Raw genomic sequence first — 13136 nt, 5'->3', positions numbered from 1 at the left:
GTATTGCATTTCATTAAATCCTCTGCTAATAGTCCTTTGGTCTTCATAAGCACTCACACTCCATTTTGGAGGAGATGATAATATTTTCCCTCCTCCATATATGCCTCTTGTGGAATTATCAATGTGATCCTTTATGCACCTCAGATAAACAAAGGTGTGTGAGCAGTGGCATCTACCTATGCATAGCATTCTTGGGTTCAACAGTTTTCTCTGCTCCCAGTATCTTCTGGTGGTAAGGACTGTCTGCAATTTTGGAAATGCTATATGAAATACCTAATTCTGAAGTTTTAAATCCGTTGAAAATAATCAGTTTTGGGAAATGGGATTTTAAAAAGAAAAGAAGAGCTACCTATTTATTTGGATACTATAGAGATGACATTTTGGATATAATTCACTTGTTCTTTCTCCAAATGCTCCCCTCTCTTTGCGGTTCAAATTGATATCTTTCACACTAAAGGACAAAATACTTCAGTGAGTATTTATGACAGAAGAAAGGGAAACAAGATGACTTGCCGACCTGTATTTACCCCTAAAAATATTACAGAGATCAAGTCCAAATAAACTATTTCACCAAAATCTCCAAACAAGCAAAAAATCATCTTCATACCTTCCAGAAACAGGAGCAAATGAGGAGTTACTAAACAAAAAACCTCTGCTCTAAAATTAGTAACACGAAGAAACAGAGATAAACTCAACAATTTAACACATATAATGTAGGCAAAAGAATAAAGGTTTTACTCAGTACAGGTCCCTTACATTGGTTAAAAATATCTTTAATCAGTTGGGATACTTGCAGTAGCGTTAAGTGTGGGCCTTTTGTCTTAAGTAAGTGTCTAAATTTGCACTCTAAAGGTCTCAGAATTCTTCTAACTACTATATGGGGTTTTTTGGGTTCTTTTTTAGTTCCAAAAATTGTCCTTTTCCTTCACATTGTGCATCTAAGGAAACACTTTTTGGTTTCCTACTTTGCAAGACTCTTCTCTCACCTTTATTTCACTTCCAATACAACGTTTCCTCCCTGTCCCCCACACACGTACTAAAAAAGTGTGACTATGGATCACATCACTTTCACCCGCCACTTCTCTACATACAGAGCCTTCCTACTATTAAATGCCCAGGAAAAGGCTGCATAAACTTGATAAGAGAGGGTCCACATGTTTCTCAAAATGGCTTTGAGGCCAAAACACTACAGTGCAGAAGAGGCCAGAGAGTCAAAATATTCAGGTATCCTGACCCATTTCACATTAATATTGGTAGAATCTTTCGCAACAAAACATCACTGTGGAAGATTTATTTGATTCAAGATCCCATAGCTTCCAACAAGCACCAAAAATAAGTAGTGAGAACAAACCAAACAGAAATCCGGGCATGTGCAGAGCCTGCTGGCAGGGCAGTGCATCACAGGGAGGCACCCCAGCATGTTAATCAATGTCACAGCAAGCATCTTGATGCTCTTAGGCCATGCTAGCCATCACTGGGAGTGATTTACTAGATGTAACTGAAGGGAAAAATATCTCCTACACTCAATTAAGCAGAAGTTTATTTAATTTTGGAATGGTGCTGGAAAGACTGGTCCTAGCCCCCTTTTCTGTCCCTTGACACACATCCTGACCTTCCCTTTTGATTTCATTCTGATGGGTGGGGTTGAGGGGTTGAACAAGCACTGCACTCTGAGAATTGCAACGTGAATGGAAGAGATGGAGAATACACAGGATTAAAAGGACCCATTTTTGGCAGCACCATCACCTTAAGTATTCTTAAGCACTATATTCAAAACACAGATGAAGTAAACTTGCAGAGGTATTTCCTTCTCTATTGAATGTGAATATTAATACATTATATGTATTAATATTATATATATATATATGTATATATTATATATATATGTGAATGTTAATACATTATAAAGTTATTTGTGTTTACATGTTTTCTTCACTGTATTTAAGTTTCTCAGGCAGAAATAACGGATATTGAGAGCCATTGACATACAGAGAGTCATGACATACAGTATAGAAGAAAGAAATTCAGCATTTCCCTAGTTCTTTAACAATTCTTAAATGTCTGGAAATGGACTTCTGTGACCATAATACAGTCTTGTATCCTAATTCTCCATTACAGAAAAAGAAAAATTATTCATGGATTTCAACACAGCTGTTCTGGTTCTCCATACAGTTTCGTGAAATATTTTAATCTTCTGAGGTGGAATTTATAAGGCTATTTTAAAAGGCGGGAAAATCTTCATCATATGACATGTCTGCAAGACTAGAAACCATAGATACTGAGATATAATTTGGAGGCCCAAGAGTTTCCAGGGTGTCCACTCAGCCTCAAACTTAATCCAGGGGTAATTAGACTGACAAGTGTGGCACCCTGCTCGAGGGATACTCTTACTGTATGGAACATAACATGGAATACTCCTTCCTGGATTTTCGAGTCAGGGATACTGAGTTTATTGTCCAAATTCTTTCTCTTACATTCATAAACTCTACAAGGCTACTGAAGTTAAGTGCAAATGGAGTCCCAGAGTTTGGTGAGAGTTCACTAGGTTGGGGAGGAAACTAAAAGTGTTTTGAATGTGGCCTATTATTCTGGAATAAGTGAACTGGCCTTGAGAAATTATAGTTGATCCTTTCATCTTTTGTCACCTTTTTTTCTTTTTTTTTTTTTTGATAGAGGACCAAATGACAAGGTACTGGTAAGAATTATCTTGATCTGACTTCCTTTTATGATATAAAAAGAGGTTATCATGGGCATCCAATAAAGCAGTTAGATGTTGTTATTTATGGTGAATTTGCATGGAAAAGTGACACTGAAAATCCATTTTTATTTTAGAGTACTCTTAATGGTTTGCTAAATTCCGGTTAGAAATTGTAGCTTACAGACCACAGTTGCTAAAATCCAAATAGCAGGAAAAGCAATAATGTCAAAGTTAATTTATAATTGAAAATCACTCTTATGAAAAGTGATTCCTCCTTTAATTAACTTGATATGTTTGAAGATAAATTCCTTTGAACATTTTTGTTATTTTAAATTATTTTAGAACATTGAAAAGAAGTGAGTGTTATTAGGGCTGATCTTCTACATATGATACTTAAAGATCACCTAAACCCAGCACCAACATAATCACCCCTTACCATATCCCTATCTGCCACATCCAGATGCCTCTTGAATATTTCCAGGGACAGTGACTCCACCATCTCTCTGGGCAACTCATTCCAATGTCTATTCAATCTGTCAGCGAAAAAAATATTTCTAATATCTAAGCCGAGCCTCTCCTGGTGCATCTTATAGCCATTTCCTTTCATCATGTCACTTGAGATGTGGCAGAAAAGACAAACACACACCTCACTGCAACCTCCTTTCAGGTGGTTGTGAAGAAATGCTGAATAAGTTAAAGAAGCCAGAAATGTAAAATAAATTATTATTAAAGTAAATTTAACATTACTGTTACAAACTCAGGCACATCTTTAATACAAATCTTTAAATGGTATGGTTTTAAGGGTACTGTATTGTGCAGTATCATCTGCTGTGTCTGCAAAGCATCCAGTGATTAAATCTGCCTCCAAAATTTACAATGTTAAGATCTTTATTTTCACAGTTATGATTCGATTTTGGTTTCAGTAGTATTTAAAATGTGAAAAAAAAAAAAAAGTTTAAATATTTATTTGCATGGTTTTCAGACTTTCCACAAATTTCTTTGTCACAAGAAAGGAAAGTTACACTGGACCCTAGCAAACAAAAAATCAGGGCTGTATATGCCATACTGCAAGAAAATTCATTTGCATCAGTGGTTGAAAGAAGCACATGACTATTTATAAACATTGCAGCTTATTTGGAATGGAATGCATACCATGCAACAGAGTGCTCATTGTGACTGGTGAAAAAAGAAAGATTTTGGTGGAGATGGATGATTTGCCTAGGGTGTTGAGAGTAGATACAATATAAGAGATTTCTCTTATATTATACTCATCCAGTTATAAATTAATTGCATTTGTTGCCCTTCCTATCATTGGCACTTGACTGCTGTGAGTAACAGTGGTTTATAAATTATAATTTCTGTCCTGTACTGATGCCTGGATGGAATCTGGTGATCAGCCACACAGCCTATCACCCTTCTGCAGCAGCATTTAGTCCTTATGGCAAAACTGGTTAGCTTTTTTTACTGATTACTGAAATATCAGCAATCAGGGCTTATGAGAAATTCGTTGAGGGGTAAGCTGAGTTCCTTTGCCTTACTACCATAGTGACTCACTCAGGATTGGGTGGTACAGCTTCACAAAGGACAGGCCTATTAGCATCCTGTACACAGGTTCTGAACACAACAGCAACAAATTCCTCTTGATTAATTGTGGAAGAGTTGCATTGAGAAAAACATAAAAGAGGTAGAAAACTAATGGAGTAATTTATCCTCAATGACCAGTCAGATGTGGTAGGTAGAAATCTGACTTTAAAGTAGATCTACTGTTATGTTTTCATTATTTCTTTTACCATAGCCCTTCTGTCAGAGAAATCAACTTGCTTAAAGTGCTTGATAAGTGCTTACAAATTAAAAAAAAAGTAAAAAAAGAGGAAAAAAAGAAGAAAAAAAAAGGAAAAATCATTCAGCTAAGTTGTTAAAGGAAAAACATAGGAAGAAATATATAAGAAAATGTATGGGTGTTATGAGACTTTAGGGGGTTTGTGTTATTTCTGTCCAAGAAAAGGTAGAAACTTAAGAAAATTCTTGTGCAGTTCATTAGTGAAGGTGGGACAGGTGAATTCTGATTCTGCACAAGCATGTGCACTGTGCAAATCTAAACTGCTTGAAAAATCTAATTTGCATGCCTAATTTGTCAATTTGAAAAAGGTCTGTTTTTTAAATACATTTGTAGTATTAAGTGTTGTAAATGCAGACATGGAATTACATGTATAGGCAAGGCTAAATTCTTATTAAAATCTGACCTTTAAAGTACACAAAATGAAAGATTAATTAAATGGGGAAATACCCTGTCTTGATGGAGAAATTGAGAGTAGGTATTTGGACTAGTGACTCAGGTATTCCTTTTGCCTTACATCTATGAATTTGTGCTGGTATGCTTTCATGTTCTCTTTCTCATGTCTCAAAAAAAGCCAAACGACCCCAACAAAAAAACCCACACAAAAACAAACAAAAAACCCCCACAAAAAATGTACAGAAGGGGAGAAAGTACCCAAACAAAGCTATTTTACTCGAGTAGTTTGTCTACAGCTTTGAACTTGAAAGTCCTGCTGATTGTAAAGACTGCTGTGCCAGCACAGTGTAAAACAAAGTGTAATGGTATCCAACTGGATATTTTTATCTGCAGAATTATACAATCAGCTCTTTTAGAGAGAGACTAAATTTTCTGACTTCAATCCCTCCCCAACATTTTTTTATAAGGTAAGAAATGAATAGGGCTTAGAGTATCCAAGTTGTTTTGATTTCTATATAGTCAGTAAACCAAACATTTTTAGTGATTGTCCTCTTCACAAGTGTTTTTGTGTTGCTCTCAATTTTTCTCTCAGGTGTATTGCAACAGCATTCATTTATGCTTATATAAAAACCAGAAAGAAGTTTCTTAGTGAAGAACCCTGTTTCTAGCCTAATCTTAAGAGTAACATTGCCTGCTGAACAGCAGATGTCCTGAAAAGGGCACAGAGACCAACTCCTCACAGCTGTGCCTGGTCAGAGGATGGGACCAAACAAGGGTTAACTGAGTAGAGGAGGTTCCAAATGGATATGATGGGAGTGGTGGAAATAATTACAGTAATTATTACACAGTGGCACAGATTGCACAGAAAATCTTCACAGCTTGTCTTCATGCTAGAGGGGTTTCAAGCCCCAGCTAGAAACCTGCTCTGAGCTCAGAACTTACCAAGAAATACCTTCTGATGTCCTTTCCCGGCTGAATGGTTTGGGAATGATTCTTTGTGCCTAGGATGTCAGAGCATCGACTTTACCACTTCTATAAGAATTACTCTGAGGTGTTACTTACCATGCTAAATGGGAGGGGTAGATGGGGGAAGAGAGAAAAAAGCATGTGTGGTTACAGCCTAAGGTAAAAACAGATACAAGAAACTTCTGAAGTGAAAATGAAGGCTCTTCAACACTAAAGAAGTTCAATAGAAATGTTTCCACTGATCCCTGATTGCTCCTGTCTCTCTTCTAGTAAGCTAATTGATACTATTTGTTCAGGAGATCTCCCTGCATTCCCTTGGGCTAAAATACCAGTCTGAAGACAGAGTATGTTGTGGTTGAGATCTGCATGCACAGTGCACAGTGTTTGTTGTGAACTTAACTGGCCAGAAGTTTAGAGAATCATAGAATTTAGAGAGTGAAGTTGCTAGAGGGGGTGTTTCCGTTCCCTCCCTCCCCCCCCCCCGGCCCCCGTTTATTTGCTTTCCTTGGACAGAAAAGGCTCCACTGCAGCAGATAAATGACATATTTGGGAAAACAGACAAGTAAAAAAGTTAATATTCTATTCAAGAAAAATTTGAAGTCTGTAAAATCTCCAGCACCTTTCAGCCTACCAACATGCTTTCTATCTGATAATAACTTGTTCCAAGTTGAATTACCATGGTTGGCTGCATCCTATCACACCTTTGGATTAGAAAAGTGGATCTTAGAAGTATTTGTGCAGTATTTCTTGATTATTCACAAGTTAGCTCTTGATTGAAGTAGTCTCCAGCAAAACACCCAGTTCACCCCTGAGTGTAGCAAAAGCTTTGAACCATGCCTCAGGAAATTGACCTTCACAGATTATTATGACCTTCAAACTGTTGCTGCATCACTGAAGTGAGTTTTTTGCAGAATGTGATGATAAACCTGTGGATTACTGGGTGATACTATGTCAACACCTTTGAAAAGCACTTATCACAGAGACATACCTGAAGAAATTATTTTAAAAACTTATTTTTCAGAGCAACAACAGCAAAAAAAATTCTTCATTGTGCATCAATTTTCACTGTCAGCATATATCCTCTTATATATAGGAGAATTAATAAAACAATAAAAAGGAGTCAGGCTTTGTATTTATGGAGAGTTACAGGAAAGTGCTTGCAAAAATAAACTTTCTTTATTACTACTACCCTCATATTATTACTATTACTGTTTTTATTGGTAGCAGTATCAATGAAGTAGTCCTTAAGGAAAAGATTAAGGAAAAAACCCACTGTTTTATTGGGAAATGTACAACTATAGGATAGAAAAAAATTATCAGTTTCCTTTCCTTTCCTTTCCTTTCCTTTCCTTTCCTCTCCTCTCCTTCCCTCTCCTTCCCTTCCCTTCCCTGAAACTTCCCTTCCCTTCCCTTCCCTTCCCTTCCCTTCCCTTCCCTTCCCTTCCCTTCCCTTCCCTTCCCTTCCCTTCCCTTCCCTTCCCTTCCCTTCCCTGAACTTCCCTGAACTTCCCTGAAACTTCCCTGAAACTTCCCTGAAACTTCCCTGAAACTTCCCTGAAACTTCCCTGAAACTTCCCTTCCCTGAAACTTCCCTTCCCTTCCCTTCCCTGAAACTTCCCTTCCCTTCCCTGAAACTTCCCTTCCCTTCCCTGAAACTTCCCTTCCCTGAAACTTCCCTTCCCTGAAACTTCCCTTCCCTTCCCTGAAACTTCCCTTCCTTGAAACTTCCCTGAAACTTCCCTTCCCTTCCCTTCCCTGAAACTTCCCTTCCCTGAAACTTCCCTTCCCTGAAACTTCCCTTCCCTGAAACTTCCTTCCTGAAACTTCCTTCCTGAACTTCCTTCCCTGAAACTTCCCTGAAACTTCCCTGAAACTTCCTTCCCTGAAACTTCCCTGAAGCTTCCCTGAAACTTCCTGAGCTTCCTGAAACTTCCTGAAACTTGCCTGAAACTTCCCTGAAACTTCCTGAACTTCCTGAAACTTCCCTGAAACTTCCCTTCCTGAAACTTCCCTTCCCTGAAACTTCCTTCCTGAAACTTCCCTTCCCTGAAACTTCCTGAAACTTCCCTGAAACTTCCCTTCCTGAAACTTCCCTTCCCTGAAACTTCCCTTCCTGAGCTTCCCTTCCTGAAACTTCCCTGAAACTTCCTTCCCTGAAACTTCCCTTCCCTAAAGCTTCCCTTCCCTTCAAACTTCCCTTCCCTGAAACTTCCTTCCTGAAACTTCCCTGAAACTTCCCTGAAACTTCCCTTCCCTGAAACTTCCCTTCCCTGAAACTTCCCTTCCCTGAAACTTCCCTGAAACTTCCCTGAAACTTCCCTTCCCTGAAACTTCCCTTCCCTGAAACTTCCCTTCCCTGAAGCTTCCCTGAAACTTCCCTTCCCTGAAACTTCCCTTCCCTGAAACTTCCCTTCCCTTCCCTGAAACTTCCCTTCCCTGAAACTTCCCTTCCCTGAAACTTCCCTTCCCTTTCCTTCCGTGAAACTTCCCTGAAACTTCCCTTCCGTGAAACTTCCCTGAAACTTCCCTTCCCTGAAACTTCCCTTCCCTGAAACTTCCCTTCCCTTCCCTGAAACTTCCCTTCCCTGAAACTTCCCTTCCCTGAAACTTCCCTTCCCTTCCCTGAAACTTCCCTGAAACTTCCCTTCCCTGAAACTTCCCTTCCCTGAAACTTCCCTTCCCTTTCCTTCCGTGAAACTTCCCTGAAACTTCCCTTCCGTGAAACTTCCCTGAAACTTCCCTTCCCTGAAACTTCCCTGAAACTTCCCTTCCCTGAAACTTCCCTGAAACTTCCTTTCCCTTCCCAGTGAAGTACCATTATGATTAAGGATATTTCAAATCCTGTGGCATGACTTGTTGAAGAATCATAATCAATGTTTAAAATGGGGTTTCAGGAAAGTTAGTTGAAATTACTAGAATTGTCACAACAGAGAGAGGGAGACAACAGTCTTGGTGTATGGGCTGTTGTTGCAGTAAAGTACTCAGAGCTCACTCAGATCTGAATAGGCAGTTAAGCAAGTTTTAATCAATAAATGTAGGTATGTAAAATATTTAATAAATATACATGAATTAGTGGTTAATTTGCTACTAAGTTTTTGTGAAAACCTGACTAAATGCATCTGAAATGTTACATGCATACAAAAAAACCCCATGGGTGTCTGGTGTCAGGTCAGGGAGCTCTCAGCCTTTAGAGGTAAGTCTTGAGAGGTGTCCCTGCTTGAGGGAAGATCACAGGGCCCAGCCAGATGCTGCACAGGGAGACCTCAATAGACTGTGATGACTGCAAATATTTATATACTAAAGTGACAGTCAACACCTGTAGTCAGATGTTCTGCTGTGTTAATGCAGTTTTGGCCAATAATCAGAACAGTCTCCAGCCAAACCACCCTTTGGTGATTTGGGTGCTGAGTTCTCACTGACATCCACCCACAAAAGATTATGTTAGGTTAGTCCTACATGCTGAGCATCAGCTTGTTCCAAAGTCCAGTTCATTCAAACAGAAGAAATACATCCATCACAGGTGGGTTTTGCCAATTTTGATCATTCAGGATGTTCTTTCTTTAAACCTGCTGAACTTTTTAAACATGGAAATTCTAAGCATCAGCATTATACAAGTGAAGCTGAAGCTGTTATATTTGAGATCACTGAAGTACACAGACATTCTCATAAGTCTCTGTACACTTATTCTTAATTTTAAAAGACCCTCACCTATTCATCTAAAGATATATTCAAAAAGAGAAAGAACAAAACAAGATAATTAAATTATTTGGTGATTACTTGTATTGTTTAGCATCAGTGAGGTAAAATCCACATTCCTTCTCTCAGAATTAAAACAAAAAAACTTTATTTCTTAAAAAAATTTCTGGCACTTAAATCACTGGTAGAAAAAGAATTCAATCTTTTTTAAATTGCATTTATACATTCTGATGGAAATTTCTTAAAAAACTGTGAATATTTAAAAAAATAAAATTTACTCGTTTCAAATTCTGAGCCAAATGTATTTATAACAATTGAAAGAGAAATTTGTATTATGTCATAACTTATGGTTCAGGGTTTACATAGGAACTGGAATATTTTATATTATAATTTCTTGACAATAATTGGAGTGAAAACAGGGGCTACAGTGACTTATGGGTCATCCCTAAGAAGTCTCGTAGCACTGAATGTAGAGAGAGATTGCTGAAGTCTGACAATTTAAGAAATATCTTCAGCTGCACAGTGAACAAGGCCAGAGATCCTCTAAGATTCTGAAAAAACAGGGTGTTAAAATGTAACATCCAGTATAAATCTTTCCTCAGTATAACTACAGATGTGTGATCTACAGTTATACTGAGGAAATGAAATCCTGTTTTTAGAAATATATTTTAGGATATGAAGTAGTCATATCATCTCACAATGAATTTTTATTTCAGTTCACTGTCTATTAGGACTGTTTATATATGAAATTGGCAAAAGTGACTATATGTAAACTGAAAATTTACATTCTTTGATTGAAGCATTCTCTTCATGTAATTTTTCAGAAATGCCTAGGTTTATTCACCAACTGTTCCCAATTTGAATAAAATATTATATTAAACAATCCAGAATTAAAATCCTACATTTTTAAAGTAACATCTAGAGTCTGAAATTTTTCCAAAGTGACCAGATCTTACGGTACCAAGATTTTGTAAATCAAATTCTTAAATATTGCATATTTCAGTAGCTGAATGCTTTCTAAAGACTCCTGGAAATTCTCCACTGTTTCCACTGATCTGGTACTGCCCATTAGAAAGTTTAATTTAATCAAGAGTATCTGGCTTTCAGTAATCAGAAAGTTAATGTTGCATTGATTGAAGCGTTGAGATGTGATGCTCTGATTCTTTTTTACAGTTTTAATTTCTTTCTTGGGTTTACTTTCTCCAGATTACAGGTGATTAGCAGTATTAACACTGAATGATATAAATGTATTTCTTCTTACTATGCTAGATAAATTCTGAAATTATTTATCTCATGGATTTTTCTGATTTGTACAATATTCTTTTATTTTTTCAGCTTTCCTTATTATTTTTCTTGGCTTGCTTAGGGTATTATTTCACTAAGTAGTATGAATTTTACTGCTTTTAAACCCACCTCTTTTGATCTTCTTCAGAGGCTATTCCTTCTCTACCTTGTGACATATTAAGAGAAAGTTTTTTTCCATTATTTTCTTAGTGCAATCACTTCACATTCTAAAAAATATGTATTGTATGATTATCATTGCCATTTACTTGTAGGTATGTAATGTTTTTTAATCTACTGCTAATGTGGTATGCTAAGAGTAGATGGTGTCCTAAATGTAATTTTGTCTTTTAAAGATGTTTTCTTAATTTGTCCTGTTGAATAATTTACTAAGAGCCTAATCAGTGGTTTGACTGAAAAGTGTAAAGTCTCTTTCACATTGATAAATTGGATGCCCAGTTGTTTTTTGTCTGGAATTAAAAGTAGTTTTTTCATATAACATGAATTACAGAATATTGTTACTTCATACTTTTGTGAATTTTGAAATAAAATAGGTGAAGTCTTATACATGTTTATGTTGTTTTTAGATAAGAAAATAACTGTGACATAAAACATAAAGCTAGAACTATAATGGATGCCTCCTGTATCAGTCATATTTTTCATGCAAATTTAAAGATATCATCACAAGGAAAAAAAAAAGTAAAACAGACTCCCAAATCTTATTTCTACTCTTGCTAAATCAATAAATGACTATACAGCCACTGTTATATCCTTACAGTATCTTGTTTTCCATAGTTACTGAGATACCATATTAATTTTGTTCTTTGACTTTTGCTGAAAAACATATTAAAAAGATTTTATTTTACTAGGATTTATTTGGACCCAAATGTGCTTAAATTTATTGGGAAACAATTAAGAATACGTGACAGTATTTAAAGTAAACGAACACCTCTTATTAGAGATGTATAAACACATAGAGTTTTTAAATTATGCAGGATAGAAAACCAGAATTTGTCATTCAGATAACCTCAAGTTCTTTTAATTGCTTTAATACCTATTTTTCAGACCTGTATAAACCACAGTCTTTTTAAATTTACATATGTGTTCCACTCTCACTGTACCGGAAGTATATAAATACATAATTATATGTACTAATTTCTGTTTCTCTTGTTGTGTTTCACAGAGATTTTTTTTTTATATTTATACCCATTACAAACTCTTAAGTTGAAATGTTGCTTTTCCTGCCAAAATATAGGAAACATGAGTTTGCTCATTGACATTGGTGTTAAATCCATGCTCTCATAATTCATTACCCACAGGCTGTATCTATCAAAAAAGACTGAAAATTGTTGCTTGAACTGTGCTATCTCCAGTTGTTTATACTAACATTTCACACAGTTCTCTCCTTTTCTCAGTTTGCACAGCAGTGCAAACAGGAACAAGGCTCTCTTTGCTTCTTAAATTCTCATGGTTTACAGCATATCAGCTTGTGTCCTGATAGGTCAAAAATTGAAGAGACAAGTAATTCAAGGGGATAAGAAACACCAGTGTGTTCTAAGAGCTTGTGCAAGCTATCCAGTTTTCTGTTGCCTCATTATTCTTTTTCAAACACTGTCATTTCGTCTATCCTGAGACTTTTTACAAGCTCTTCTTTCCCCTTAGCTCTTAAATGTAACCACAGGTATACCAAGAGGGGTTCTGTTCTCTGCCTTTCATAGCTTGTTGTGTGAAGTTTAAACTGAACACATATTATCTACCTCTCCAACTGGACTAAATAGGCTTCTACTGACCGTGATGTCAAGAATTAATCAGAGTATTTATCTATTTGATACTTCAGAAGTTATATAAAGAAAACCATTTGAACCTTCACTGCAGACAATTTTCCAGTTCAGAACCATAAACTGTTATGTAAATTTAATAATTTGACACCTTAAGGAATCCTGAAGGGAGTGTATCAAATTACTTTTGAGGAACAATCACACTGTGTGGAATACACATTCTTACTATTTATTTAGTCTGATGCTTAAACAAATTATCAGTGGTTCACTGACCCAGCAATCAAACTGATGTCCACTGACTCAATTCCAGAGCATGCAGGCAGCTAATGTAATCATCTTAACCAACCATCTTCAATTTATGCTATACTGTCTTAGCTGTGCTCTTCCTAAATATTTCCACAGAGCTTTCACCCCTGTAGTTATGTCCTAAGATTTTCTGTTCTGAGTATCTTCACACTTACTGTAGGGATTTATGTATTGTATA

Source organism: Lichenostomus cassidix, chromosome Z (assembly GCF_008360975.1).
Source record: "Lichenostomus cassidix isolate B80296 chromosome Z, HeHo_3.0, whole genome shotgun sequence".
In the NCBI taxonomy this organism is placed as follows: Eukaryota; Metazoa; Chordata; class Aves; order Passeriformes; family Meliphagidae; genus Lichenostomus; species Lichenostomus cassidix.
Note: the sequence above shows the minus strand (reverse complement) of the source record.